Genomic DNA, 14,426 nt, shown 5'->3' with positions numbered 1-14,426 from the left:
AAAAATAGTTCATGAGATGCCTGGGTGGCTCAGCAGTTGAGCATCTGCCTTCGGCTCAGGTTGCGATCCCAGAGTTCTGGGATTGAGTCCCACATCAGGCTCCGCAGAGGGAGCCTGCTTCTCCCTCTGCCTATGTCTCTGCCTCTCTCTCTATGTCTCTCATGAATAAATAAATAAAATATTTTTTAAATAATAAAATAAAAATAAAAATAGTTCATATTTAAACATATTTAAACATTTAGTTGGGATGCAACTAAAACAGTAGATGAAAATTTTCAACCACATTGCAAGTGTCAAAAGTGTATTAGAAATTATTGTAGTGCTCACTTCGGCAGCACATATACTAAAATTGGAACAATACAGAGATTAGCATATCCCCTGTGCAAGCATGCAAATTCGTGAAGGATACCATATTTTTTAAGACATAGTGAAAGGGATTATAGGGGAAAGGAGGGAAAATGAGTGGAAAAATTAGAGAGGGTGACAAAACATGAGAGACTCCTAGCTCTGGGAAAGGAACAAAGAATTGTGGAAGGGGAGGTGGGCGGGGGGATAGGGTGACTGGGTGACGGGCACTGAGGGGGGCACTTGAAGGGATGAGCACTGGGTGTTATACTATATGTTGGCAAATTGAACTTCAGTAAATAAATAAGTATATATATTTATATATAAATATAAATATTATAAATAAATATTAAATATTTATTTATAATAAATATTATGTATATAAAGAAATTACTGTATAATTGTTTTGAGGAATCTACCCTAAGGAAATAAATAACCAAAGATTCAGGTAATAGGGGCACCTGGGTGGATCACTGGCTCACTCTGTTAAGTGTCTCTTTCGTCTCAGATCATAATCTCAGGGTCCTGGGATTCAGCCCTGCATCAGAGTCCTTACTCAGTGAGGAATCTGTTTCCCCCATTCTCTCTGCCCCTCCCTCCCACCCCATCCCCAACCCATGCATGCATACTCTCTGTCTCTCAAATAAATAAATAAAATCTTAAAAATATATATTTTATAAAAGATTCAGGCAATATTTTAATAATAGTTCTCCAAGGTAGGGGAATAGTTAAAATATTATACTAAATCCATGGTTTTCAATACTACACAATAATAAAAATGTTATTTTTTTCTTATATTGGAATGTATGCATGATATAAAATTAATCAGAAGAACAGACAACAAAGTTGTGTAAATTAGTATAATCTCAACTATCTTGTGTATGTCATCAAATGTTAATCATGTTTCCTCTGAGATGTCTGAATTAAAGTTAGGGGTTTTACAAAGGAATAAATAAGCAAACAAAAAGCAGAATCAGACAGATAAATACAGAGAACAAACTGATGGATGCCAGAGTGGGAGTTGAGGTGGGGAATGAGCAAAATGGGTAAAGGAATAGTGGGAGATAGAGGCTTCCAGTTATGGAATGAGTTAGCCATGAGCATAAAAGGTGGAGCATAGGAAATATAGGTATTATAATAAGGTTGGATGGTGACGGATGGCAGCTACCCTTGCAGTGAGCATATTATAACTTATAGAGAAGCTGTATCTTCTGCTGTACACCTGAAACTAATGTAGCATTGTTTGTTAACTATGCTCAAGTAATTTTTTTAATTAAGGGTTTATTATTTTTAATTTTTGACTACCCTTTTGCCTTTTGCTAGTTTTTTAAAATAAAATTTTTAATCAGGAAAACAAAAAGTTACTTCTAAATACTTGTGTTTTTGCAATGTTATCTAGTAGAAGGTCCCATATTACAAGTCAGCTTTGGTGCCTTAATGAGTAATGTGCCTGGAACAACAGCAGTTGTCATGTAGGGCTGGTGTCATCTGGGGGATCCACAGGGCTCAGGCCCCTTTTGTATGCACTCGAATTGTCTAGCTTTAAAATGTCAGAACTGGAAGCAAAACTATGGAGATAAGCAGTCTGTAATAGGAGGCCCTCTCCCCCAACTTAACTTTCCAGGAGAGATCTGAAAAGTCTGCATCCTGTGGACCCCAGAAGGCTTTGTTCCTCTCAGGCATCCACTATCATTCCTGGGTCTTCCTTTCTCTGGGACAGAAGAATTGAACAAACATCACTCAAGGTTTCTTTTCCACCCCTAACACACTGCTTTGGGTTTTCCCAATGACCAGCCAGCTTTCAGGATTTGGAAGCCTGACTACTAAATTTATAGCAAAATGCTGGACTTTGCTCATCTGTGGCTCTAGGAATTGACCTTTACTGGACCACTTCTTTTTAAGATAGATTGATTGATTGGTTGGTTGGTTTTAGAGAGAAAGTGTGTATGTAGAGGGAAAGAGAGAGAATCCTTGAGCAGATTCCCTGCTGAGCAGAGTCCAATGCACGACTTCATCCTAGGACCCTGAGACCATGACCTGAGTGGAAACGAAAAGTCAGATGCATAACTGACTGAGCCACCTGGGTGTCTTTCACTTGACCATTCTTTATTAAACATCGACTGGCACAGGTTTGGGCAATGGTAAACAAAAAGACTGCCCCGCGGAGCCTACAATCTAGTGGGAAAGACAGAAAATTGGCAACATGCATAAAAGTAGGTAGATTATACAAATGTCATAGGAGATAAGAGATATGGGGGAAATTCCTGTAGAAGGGATGGGGTGAGCCCGTGGGAAGAGGACATGAAATAAAAACCATTCAGATGGGACTATTAGGACAGAGCTTTGTTAGAAGATGATCAGAACCATTTGACTTTTCAAAGCCCTGAAATTCTTAAGTGCCTTCCCTGATATAAAGGACTTCTAGGAGGATACAAGGGCTTATACACATCAAAGACCCCAAAACTTGAAATCCCAGATTTGTTTAAACTGTTATTTCTGGGTTTTGGTGTACATACTAGTGCCTGGCAAATAAACTCTCTTTATGGTTTCTATTCTTTGCATGTCCTTTGAAACAGGTGAATAATTATACCCAGAAATATTTCACTTTAGTCAAACAAGCCAGCTTCTTTATTTGCCATCTTTTGACAACTTTGCATTGCCATTTGTCAGAGGTTCATGCAAACAAATTTCATCCAACACACGGTACCAGAAGCCCATAAGTACTTCATGCATTCACGAATCTTCACAAAATAAAACTTCTGGATCTGGAAATAAATTTAGGTGAATGGAAAATTACTTATCAGAAAATCTAGTGCACATTTTACTCCATCAGCTAAATTGTTCCAAAACTTAACAAAAACAAAATCGTATCAGCTTTTAGCATCTCTAATACATTCCTTTATTGCAGACAGCTTTTTGAATCACATTAAAACCACAGGATTGGAGTTGCCATGAGTTGCATTTTATCAGCACAAATAAGGGTGCTTTTTTTTTGCCATACAAATTAGAGCGATTATTTCAACTCAAGCTGTGATAGTTCTGGGGAGAATGATTGCACATATATTATTCAAAAAAAAAAGGAAAAAGAAAAGAAAGAAAAAAGAAAAGATCACAGTAGGATTCTGCAATGCAAGTGCTTAGTTTTGTTTGTGTGTATGCTTTTTTTTTTTAATCTAGCTACTTAGTAGTAATTTATTGCCCTATTACTTCCACACTTTGCTGAATTCAAAAAGTCTATACTTGTCATGTTTACAACTAAAGATACTCATAATCCTTTTTCTGTACTGAAACTTTAAAAATGCCACAAACCAAGCTAGACGTCATTTAAAAGCTGCTGATTACAAATTTAGAAGACTAAATGAAAAAGAAAGAACTGTTTTCTAAATTTCCATGTAGTCTGGCATCATACATTTAATAAATTCTTCAGCTGGTGCTTGTCAAAAGTGTATAGCTTTGTGCTCTGTGCTAAGGAGTGTCCAAAAGAAACAGATGCAGAGCTTCTCATAAAATGCCTTTCCTCAACCAGCTCCCCGTGAATATTTCGCAAGACCAGATTAAAGGGAAGTTCAGGAATACCTGCACCCTGCATTGAAATATTTGAGTGTAGAACAGATTATATAAAACTACATCCCTTCTTACTTTTATGTATAAAAATAAATTTCAGTGTTTTATAAACCTCAATAACTAGAAATAATTTGGCTTTCAAAATGTTGAAATTTACCTTATTTATATTAAATTTAAAATTCAAATTAATCTTGAAATAAAAATTCTAACCACTCCAAAGCTATTTATACTTTTGCTTCAGAATTTGTCACAAAACTGAGGCGAATCAAGCCCAGAATATGAAGAAATTAGTGCAAAGACTTTGGTGAGGTCAACAGGGGCTGCTTGGTGGCACAGGTAAAGCAAAGGGCTAGGTAAGGAAAAATAAGATGGCAGCCTATAAGGGAAAGGACTCTACTCATCTTCTTTTGGTTTCAATCAGCAGCAGAAGAATGGAGATGTTGGGCAAAGCTGAAAGAGAATTCTCAATTCTTCCCAAACCAGTGCTTCTGGGGGCACTGCTGGAGGTTTACTTAAGAAGAAATAAACCCACAGCTTTATATATCAGGTGGGTAAAATAGGAAAAACACATTCTAATTGCTTGTGAAATTAATAGAATTTATATATAAAAGGCATTCTGAAATAATTAATTTATTCAGACTATCCATTCATCGTTTGATATGTATGGATAGTCCCTAGTTGGTGCCAATTGACTACAGCTTGGTGGAAGATCAGTTATGTATTAATGGTGCGATTAGAAAGGGAACATATCACCAATCAACGTCCCTTGAATATTTTCTGTAGGAATTAGTAAAAACTTCATTAATGAATTTCCCCAAGTGTGATTCTATTAAAATCCAGAGTCATTTCTCCAGAGGCTTATGGTTTTTCACTTGGAGTTTTAAAAACCACACTATATGCTGCAGCCATGTGGAAGGATTCCTTGAGCTTGTTAAAACTATAAATCAACTATAGACACTAATTTAAAAAAAAGAGGTCTCTTTCAAACTCCTATGAGATTTTCTTACACTTGAGAAGTATATCACGGGTATAAATGCTAGATATTTTACTTCTCCCTCTCCTATTCCAGTTTGCTTCCTTTGATTTGGTTTCATCTAAAGGGGCAGAAAGATATATCAAAATCATTATTAAAAAGATGTTGACATCCTCTAGATGATAAACTAAACTTAGCTTTAAAGGTAAGTAAGACATTTGAATTTAGACTTTTCTATTTAAGTATCAGAGGGTATCTCAAATCAAGGAAAAGTAGCGAGCATCTACATTGTTTCACCTGAGGCATAACTAAATGGAAGGTGCCCTTCAATCAGAGCCATAAATTATATCCTGAGTATCAGAAGAAAATTGCAATATGAATATACATAAATCATTAAAAATACAATCTGTCTTTGCAAGCTATGTATGAAATGAAATGAGATAAACTATATGGCCATATTTCAAGACAAGAAGGAAGCCCAGAATAATTTCTGCTGGATGGACAATAGTGATGTTATTATGATAAAAATTTGCCCAAACTATCATTAGTGTCTACAACAGAGAAAAGATAGCAATTATTATTATTAGATTAAGTAACAAATAAAAATAACTGAATGTGTAGTAGAGAAAGAGTAGATGAAATATCAGGAAATATATTTTAATTATAAGGCTGGTTAAGTAATGAAACAGTTGGCAAGGGAGGTTTACTTTCATCATGGTCAAAATTGGCTTCAGCTCCAGTAAGACATTCTTTCAGAAAGCTTTTTTTAATGACATTGTTTACCAATTTGCTGATTTTCCTATACCAAACAGCTTCTGAGGGCTCCTCATACTACCACAGAAGATATAATCTAATTAAATATGATATGATCTTAAAATTAGGTAATCTCAAGGTTTTTTCAACTTCAAGTGTTTGCCATAGGTCTAAAAACTAAGAGTTTAATGAGGAAAAAAATAACTATTTAAAATATACTTTTGGATTTTGACAATAGAGAACACACTGATGGTTCCCAGAAGGGAGGTGAGTGGGGATGATGGGGGAAATAGGTGATGGGGATGAAGGAGTGCACCTGTTGTGAAGAACACTGGGTGTTATGGAGGTGTTGAATTACTATATTGTACACCTGAGACCAATATTACACTGTATGTTAACTAATCAGAATTCAAATAAAAGCTTTAAAAAATAATAAAGACTTTTGGTATAGAGAAAACTTAATACATATGTAAGATATTATAGCAGAAGGTATAGAAGTCCATTTCTATTAACCAAGAGATAAATATGTAATGACAAATTGCCTACATAAGGGGAATTAAGAGATGTGCTCAATTTAATTCATTGCTGAAATAAAATATTTCTTATGTGCAGAATAGCCTTACATAGAAAAATATATTTATTCATTGGGTAAATATAGAAAAGAAAATAATTACTACTGAAGCAAAGAATGACTTAAGCCTAACCCTGTATTCACTGGGTCATTCCCCATACAGCTTTCAAAGATTTTTGCCTCTGTTCCAATTTTCTTCTATCATTTCAAATTATAATTTTATAAAAAAAGAGAGTATTGCTTAGTGGTTAGCATAATGTGATGCAATAATTGACAGAGGATTTTGAAGCCTTGAGATGAAAAAGAAATATAGGCACAATCTTTTTAGTAATAAGTGTTATCACATAGATTGGGCTCACACTTGTTTTAAGTTTCAGGACACTAATAAAGGATATATGACCTATATTACTGAAAGCTGCGTAGGTACTTTGCTAATTGCTAAAAATAAAAGGCTAAGATAGACACAGTGTCTATCTTTATCAAGTGGAGGATGAGAGCAATAATTGACCAATTACAATTAGAACCAATGCCTCAAAAGAGAAAATAACTAAAGGTCTGATGTTTGAACAATAATGGAAGGCTTTCCCCAGAAAATCAAAAGGCAAATGAGTAAGCCAGGAAAAATAATGAGGAGAAAATATTCTAGCCAGGGAAAACTGCGTGTGCAAAGGCCCTGAGTTGAGAGGTCTTATCACATGAGAAGAAAAGACAGATAGTCGGTGTGGTTGGCACGTAAAAATTCACAAAGGAAGTAAAGGCAGATGAGATTGAAGAGCCATGTGGGACCCAGGTCCTGCAAGCTTTTAAGGCTCCATTTAGAATTTTTCAGTTTATCCTAGATCAGTGCAAAATGATTCAAGTGTGAGACAGGAAAGTGATACAAGGATTTCATATGTTAGCTCACTGAATTATTGACCACCAAAGCCAGTGGAATGGACTAGAGGTCTGATTTCCAGGGACAAGAGAAATCAGACAAATCCAGACTGAATTATATAAACTAATGTTTGGGATGACTTAATCCCACAAATAAGATATGGTTACAAGAATATTTATTTATGTTGCTGATAATCAAATTGAATTTGTGACAAACATAGGGATCCTGGGCCTTATTCACTGTGAATCAAGACCCAGGTCAATGACAGGGAATGTGAAAAACATGATTTACCAAGTCCAGGGGATAAGTGTTCGCATAGGACAGACTAGAATCAAAGGCTCTGCAGGCATATACTTACTCCTTGCCTTTTTAACTTCTAGATGCTACCTACATCATTTGGCTCATGGCATCTTTCTCACTGTCTCCCACCTCTGCTTCTTACCCTGGTTCCCTGGTAAGAGCCCATATGACTACAATGGGCCCACCCAGACAATTCAGAATAATTTCCCTTGTTTCAAGATTCTTCACTTGGTTGCATCTGCAAATTCTCTTTTGTCATGCGGTGAAAATGAAAAAATAAATAAATATTTCATCTTTGCTCCCAATTCTTGACACGTACTTGGAATCTTTAGAGTTATAAGAGTTATGGGGTTATAAGATTGTGGTTTTATGCTAATGAGATGACTGGTAGCCTGAGGCCCCTAGAGAGCTTCAGAATAGGGGCTGGTCCCAGGAAAAATGAAGCATGTGTATTAGAGTTCTCCAGAAACACAGAATGTGTTACACACACACACACACACACACATATGCCACTGACTTATAAATGTTTTCACTTTATGATGGTGCAAAAGTAATAGACATTATATAGAAACTGTACTTCAAATTTTGAAATTTGATTTTTCCTAGGCAAGTAATATGTGGTACAATACTCTCATGATGTTAGGCAGCAGCAGCAAGCCACAGCTTCCAGTTAGCCAAGCAATCACAAAGGTAAACAACCAATATACTGATAGCCATTTAGTTTTTCACTTTCAGTGCAGTGCTCAATAAATTATATGAGATATCCAACACTGTCTTATAAAATAGGCTTTGTATTAGATGATTTTTGCCCAACTGTAAGCTCATGTAAGTGTTCTGAGCACATTTATAGTAGGCTAGATTAAACGATAATGTTTAGTAGTTTAAGTGTATTAAATGCATTTTTGACTTACTGTATTTTCAATTTAAGATGAGTTATTGGGACATAACTCCATAGCAAGTTGAGGCAGATCTGTATATAAAGGAAGATTTATTATAGGAATTGGCTCACACAGTTACAAAGGCTGAGAAGCCCCACAGTTTGCCATCTGCAGGCTAGAGAACCAGAAAAGTTGGAGGTACAATTTAGTTTGAGTACGAAGGCCTGGGAACCAGGATCTTCAATGTCCCAGGTCAGGAAAAGATGGACATTCTAGATGGAGAAAGACAGAATTCACCCCTTCTTGACCTTTGTCTTCTATTTTGGCCCTCATGGATCAGAAGATGCCCACTCATATTGCTAGCAATAGGTCTGTACTCTACTGCATGAAATGCTTATCTCTTCCAGAAACACCCAAAAATAATGCTTTACCAGCTATCTTGGTATCCTCTAGATCAATAAAGTTGACACATAAAATGAACCATCATAGCAGCTTAGAGGGTTAAAACTCATCCCCATTCCTAAATTTCAAGGAGAAATGAGGGACTGGAAATCGGGTTAATCACTAATGGCCAATAATTTAATCAATCATGCCTGTATAATAGAATCCCCATAAAAACCCCAAACAACAGGGTTCAGATTGCTTCCAAGTTGATGAATACCTTGAGGTCCTGAGAGGGTGGCATGCCCAAAGAAAGCCTAGAAAGTCTATGCTTCTTCCACTATACATCTTTCATTGATGTATACAATTCAGGCTCTTCCTGAATTTTAGCTTTTATAATAAACTGATAAACATGAGTGAAGAGAGTTCTTGAGTTCTGTGAGCCATTCTAACAAATGATCAAATCTGAAGAAAAGAGAGAACCTCTGACATTGTAGCAAGGTCAGACAAAAGTGCACCATCTAATACTCAAGACTGGTGTCCTGAAGTGACAGTAATCTTGTGAGACTAAGCCCTTAAACTTGTGGGATCTGACATTAAGTCCAGGTATTTAGTGCCAGAATTGAATTGAATCATAGGACACCTGGTTGGTGTTTTGAGAGTTTGAGAATTGGTTATTGGTGTGGGAAAACAAAAACAAAACAAAACAATTCCCATGCATTTGGTGTCAGAAGTGTTGGGAGTAGAAACAATTTACTTGTAAAGTCAAATATTCACAGGTTCACCAATTATAAAATAAACATCTTTGGGAGCCCGTTATTCTGCTACCACAATCCTCCTTTTGATGCTTCCAAATTTATGTCCATCCCACATGCAAAATACATTCATCCCATTCCAATATTCCCAAACATTTCAACCCATGATAGCATCACCACCCTTCCAAGTATTATCTAGATTGCAACAGCTCAAAAATCCCAATCTCATCATGTAAATTCTTTAAATCAATGATGGGTGAGACTCTGGGTAAAAAATCCTTCCTGAGACACATTCCTTGCCATCTTGGACCTTGTGTAACTCTAGAAATAAGTCATATGTTCCCCAAATAAAAGTCTGAGATCTGGAATGCCTGGATGGCTCAGTGGTTGAGCGTCTGCCTTCAGGTCAGGACGTGATCCCAGGATCCAGGATTGAGTCAAAATCAATGAGCTAAATGTCAAAGCTCATTGTATACAACTTCTGCTTTCTACATAGCTATAGAATACTATTCAACTAAGCTTTTTGCCCCTATATACCAAGAATCATCTTTCTCTAGTTTCTAATACCAAATTTCTCATTGCAAGAAATTTGAGCAAGGTGTCCATATTGAATGTCCATATGGACATTCCAATAATCTATTCATGATCATTTAAATTTTCTTAATATAGGTTTTCTCTACAATGCTCCTTACTTCCCTCTGAGTCTTCATTACCAGAGGAGTCGACTTGTTTCTACTTATATCCTATTAAAGGTAATCTAGGCTATTTCTATCATACTCCACAAAATTCTTCCAGCCTTACCCATTACCCTACTCCAAAGCTGCTTCCACATTTTTAGATATTTATTATATCAGTACCCCATATCTGGTACCAAAATGTATGTTAATTTCCTATCACTGCTAAAGCAAATTATTGCAAATTTAGTCACTTAAAATGATACAAATATTTTTATCTTGAAGTTCTGGAAGCCACGAATTTAAAATCAGTTTCAGTGGACTAAAAAATCAAGGTGCAGCAAGGACTGTGTTCCTTTTGGGGGCCCTAGAGGAGGATGTGTTGCTTTGCCTTGTTCAGCTTCTAGAGACTGCCTGTGTTCCTAGAATTGTGGTCCTCTCCTTTTATTGTCATCTCCTTCTTTGATTATCATTGCCTTGACTCCTTCTTTCACTTTAAAGGTTTTTGTGACTGTGTCAGATAATACAGATAATAGAGAATACCAGATAATACAGAATAATTTCCCCATGTCAAGATCACATCAACAAAATAATCTTTGCCAATAAGGTAATATAGTCACAGGCTCTGGAGATTGGGACATGAACATCTTTGGGAATCATTATTTTGCCTAACACAATGGCATAGGCAAATTTCTGGGAAGAATAAAAATACTGTCCTAAGCATACAAACCTCCCTTCCCAGAAACCAACTGAAATTTGAAACACCTTCAGCAATAGCAAAAATCAGGAATGTTTATCAATTGTACTTTCTTTTAAATAGGATAGAAAAGAGTAAATTGAATAAGGATTCACAGAGCCCTCTCAGACTTCATCAGATTTCACCTTCTTGATGAAGCACCAATTTATTTTAAGGCATCAGTAGAAAGATCTAGGCAGAAGACCCCAAGATAGCCCTAATTAGATGAGCAAAGATGGCGAGGAAAGGCTACCTCAGGAGAAGAAGGAATTAGTTCACTGGGAATCTCACTTGTGCTGTAGGTCAATGTGTAGGAAGTTGTGCTAAGCTGCCTCGGGGAAACAGTGATGCCAAACTGAAAGCTTCTCCCTAATTTATAATCAACCTAATGCACTGAAATTCTTTTTTCTGCTATTCCTTCATCCATTCATTCATATACTCATTCAACAGATATTTGTTAGTTAGATGTTCGTGAGTACCCCCACCTCTAACACAGTTTCCTGGATACATCAGTGAATAAAACAAAGTCTCTCCTCATAAAACCCACATTCAGTTAGGAAGCAAAGATAATAGAAAACGAGTAAATGAAAATGGTATCAAGTAGCACTAAGTTTTATAAAAGAAAATAATGCAAAATGAGATAAGAAGGAAGGGAAGAAGGGAATTAGAGAGATTTGAGCAAGAATATTTGGGCAGAGGCCTGTAGGAGAGAAAAGGAGCTATCTGAATGGATGGTTAGGGGTTAGGCAGAGAGAAGAGCAGAATCAAAGCATCTCCACATGACATGTTCTAAAGACAGTGAGGAGCCAGTATAGTTGAAGAGGGGAAAGCAGGGGACATTTAGAAAGTAATAAGATTAGAAAGGTGGTCTAGGGGCTGAACATGTAGGTCAAGCCTCTGGATTTTATTCTAAAGCTATTGGAACAAGGGAGAGCAGAGATTCAATTTACATTTTAAAAGGTAGGCAGCGGCTTACCAGCTACCAGGGAGGCATAAGAGCCAGTAAAAGTAACACAGATAGTAGTTTGTTGTTGCAGTAAGTAAGTAGGGCAGCTTTAATTAGAACTCCGCTCGTCCACTGTAATATGGAAAGAGAAAAGAAGAACATGATAGTGGACTGCTGGAAAGAGGGTGGTATTGTTCTTTCACTCTGTCTACCACTTGGAGAACTCCGTCAGCTTCCTGAACAGACCCAGTGGCCTCAGTGATCAAACTTGTAGAGAAATGAGCTTCTCCATGGCAGTGGTCCTCTATAAGGTGGACAGGCTCTCCCCCAAAAGAGAGACAGAGATTCACACTAAAATGAAAGCAGAGTATATAATATGAGAGACAATACTAGTGGATGCCAGGTCCCAAAAGATGGCTCAATAAAGAAAGCTAGTCAAGGTCAAGGTGACCACAGGAAATTCAGTTAAAAAAAAAAGACACCCAGGACCAAGAATCCCTTGTAGGAGAGATCTTGATCTACACTTGATCCCCACTGTCCTGGGGCAGCTGGATAAACAAACTAGTAAGAGTAACTTAGCCCCCTTAATAATCATCCCGAAAACTATGGAGAGAACTCCGACAAAGTCCAGATATACCTCTATTTATTTGGGATAAATTTATAAGCAGACATAGATCTCTTCTTTCCCATATATGAATTTTAAAAGGGGGGAAGGCACATTAGGGCCTTGATTTAATTTGCATCAGATAAGAAAAAACAACACTAACACTTGGGTTCTATTTGAAATAAAGGTGAATTTAAGACAGCAGCACGGTGGAATCTCCTAACCCTCTGAGAACATGTCGGTAGCTATGCCATATCTTCCCAGAAAACACCTACAAAAAGGTTCAATTTACATTGCAGGGCAATTTATTCTTATATGTAGACAATGACCACTGTGATATTCATATAATAAAGCAATAGCCTCTTATTTGAAAATATCATGATAGCACTATCAAACCTTGCAAAATTTTGCTACAGCTACCTCAAAATGAGAAACATCTAAAACTCAATGACTAAATAGGAAAGAACTAAATAAATTAATACAGTGTCAACAATGACTGAAAAATAACAACTGCAAAATGTGAGATCTGTAGATAGAAGTTAGTAAAGAAGCCAAAAATTTAGAAACCAGAAACCAGAAAGTACAATTAAAAAAAAAAAACATATTTATCATGATGCTCTAACTCTCCTTCAAAAAATGTGCTCTAAGAATATATCCCAATAATAATAATCATTATATCAGAGAACTGTCAGAGTTTATTTTGATTCATATTTCTCATTTGGTTCTGTGTTTTGTTTTTCATATAATAAATCTTCAATACATTTAAGTTTGAACAATACATGCAAGTTTCTGTTTTGAATTTAGATAAGATGAAAAGAGATCACTCCTACACTTACAGCAACAATAAAACAATGCTAGAAAATCTATAAATTCAAAATTTTTCTTGAACATATCAGAAAGCCAAGGTCACTGAGTGACCAATTAACTTGAAATTTAAGGAAAGGTAGGCTTTCCTAAGTAGAGATAAGATGGTTTTCCTAGGTTAGATGCTAGTAGGCGCTGGGAAGAATTCATCTGGAATTTGTAATGAATCACAAAGGACTAATGGTGGATTAGCAAGAGAATACAGAACCCGTGGAAACTACAGACACAAGATAAATTCAACCCCATCTGCAGGCTCTTCTCCAAAAACCTCACTGGATACTTCAAAAAAAAAAGGGGGGGGGGGGGACACTGGCAAGAGTCCTGAGAAAATGTTCCTCAGTGTAAACCTGAGAAAGAGGGACTGTAGGCACTACTACAAGGACGTACATTTCAACTAGTCCATTGTCCTCCACTTTTATGGAGGAAAAATTCTTTCAGGGGATGCTTAAAAGGCAAGGAACTCTCTTGCCCTTGGGCCTTAGATAAACCTGCTGCTAATGAAATTAAGGGGGGACCCACTTCCCTTGAGAGACAGAAAAGAATACATGCAGAGCTCACATCTACAGCTGAGAGTAGGGCAGGATGACTGTGAAAGCCCCATTCACTAAACATAGAGATTAATCAATAGGTATTACCCAAAATAAGCACAAAGAGAAAAAAAAGATGATAAAACAGAGATGGAGGAAAATAAGAAATGCTAACAAGTGTGCAATTGTGACCCTTGGGTCTTGACATAGGAAAAAATGTTAGGGTTTAAAGATGATGACCAAGAAAGAATCCTGGAGACATATTTGGGTGCAAAAAGCTGGTTTTATTGAAGCACGGGGACAGGATCTGTGAGCAGAAAGAATTGTACTGTGGTCATTGGAGTGGCCCATTATATACTTTCAAGTTGGAAGGGGGTTAGGGATAGTGTAAGCCCCCCAAGTATTTTGGGATCCTGAGGGGCTTACTATTGTTATGAAGGGTCATTTGTTACTGTTTAGTAAAAACTCAGTCCTAAGATCCTTCAGATGTAATCAGTGGGTCACACGCTTAAGGGATGATTGCCAGCACCCATCCTGAGGAGTACAGATAAAGGAAGTTTCCAAAGGAATCTTTATGGGTTAAAGTAGACTTACAGGGTCCTGGGGGTTGGGCTAAGATTGCCTTTTGCCCTTTGCAAAGTATAAACAATGAGGCAGCTGAGTTCTTAGAGGGATGTCACT

At 36.8% G+C, this 14,426-nt stretch overlaps 1 pseudogene; it reads left to right on the top strand.

The window, feature by feature from the left end:
• Positions 1–319: 319 nt before the first annotated feature.
• Positions 320–418, top strand: LOC112925855 (U6 spliceosomal RNA; annotated as a pseudogene).
• Positions 419–14,426: the final 14,008 nt, after the last annotated feature.

Source organism: Vulpes vulpes, chromosome 5, assembly GCF_048418805.1.
Source record: "Vulpes vulpes isolate BD-2025 chromosome 5, VulVul3, whole genome shotgun sequence".
NCBI lineage: Eukaryota > Metazoa > Chordata > Mammalia > Carnivora > Canidae > Vulpes > Vulpes vulpes.
The sequence above is the reverse complement of the archived record's forward strand: the minus strand, read 5'-3'. Positions and strand labels throughout refer to the sequence as shown.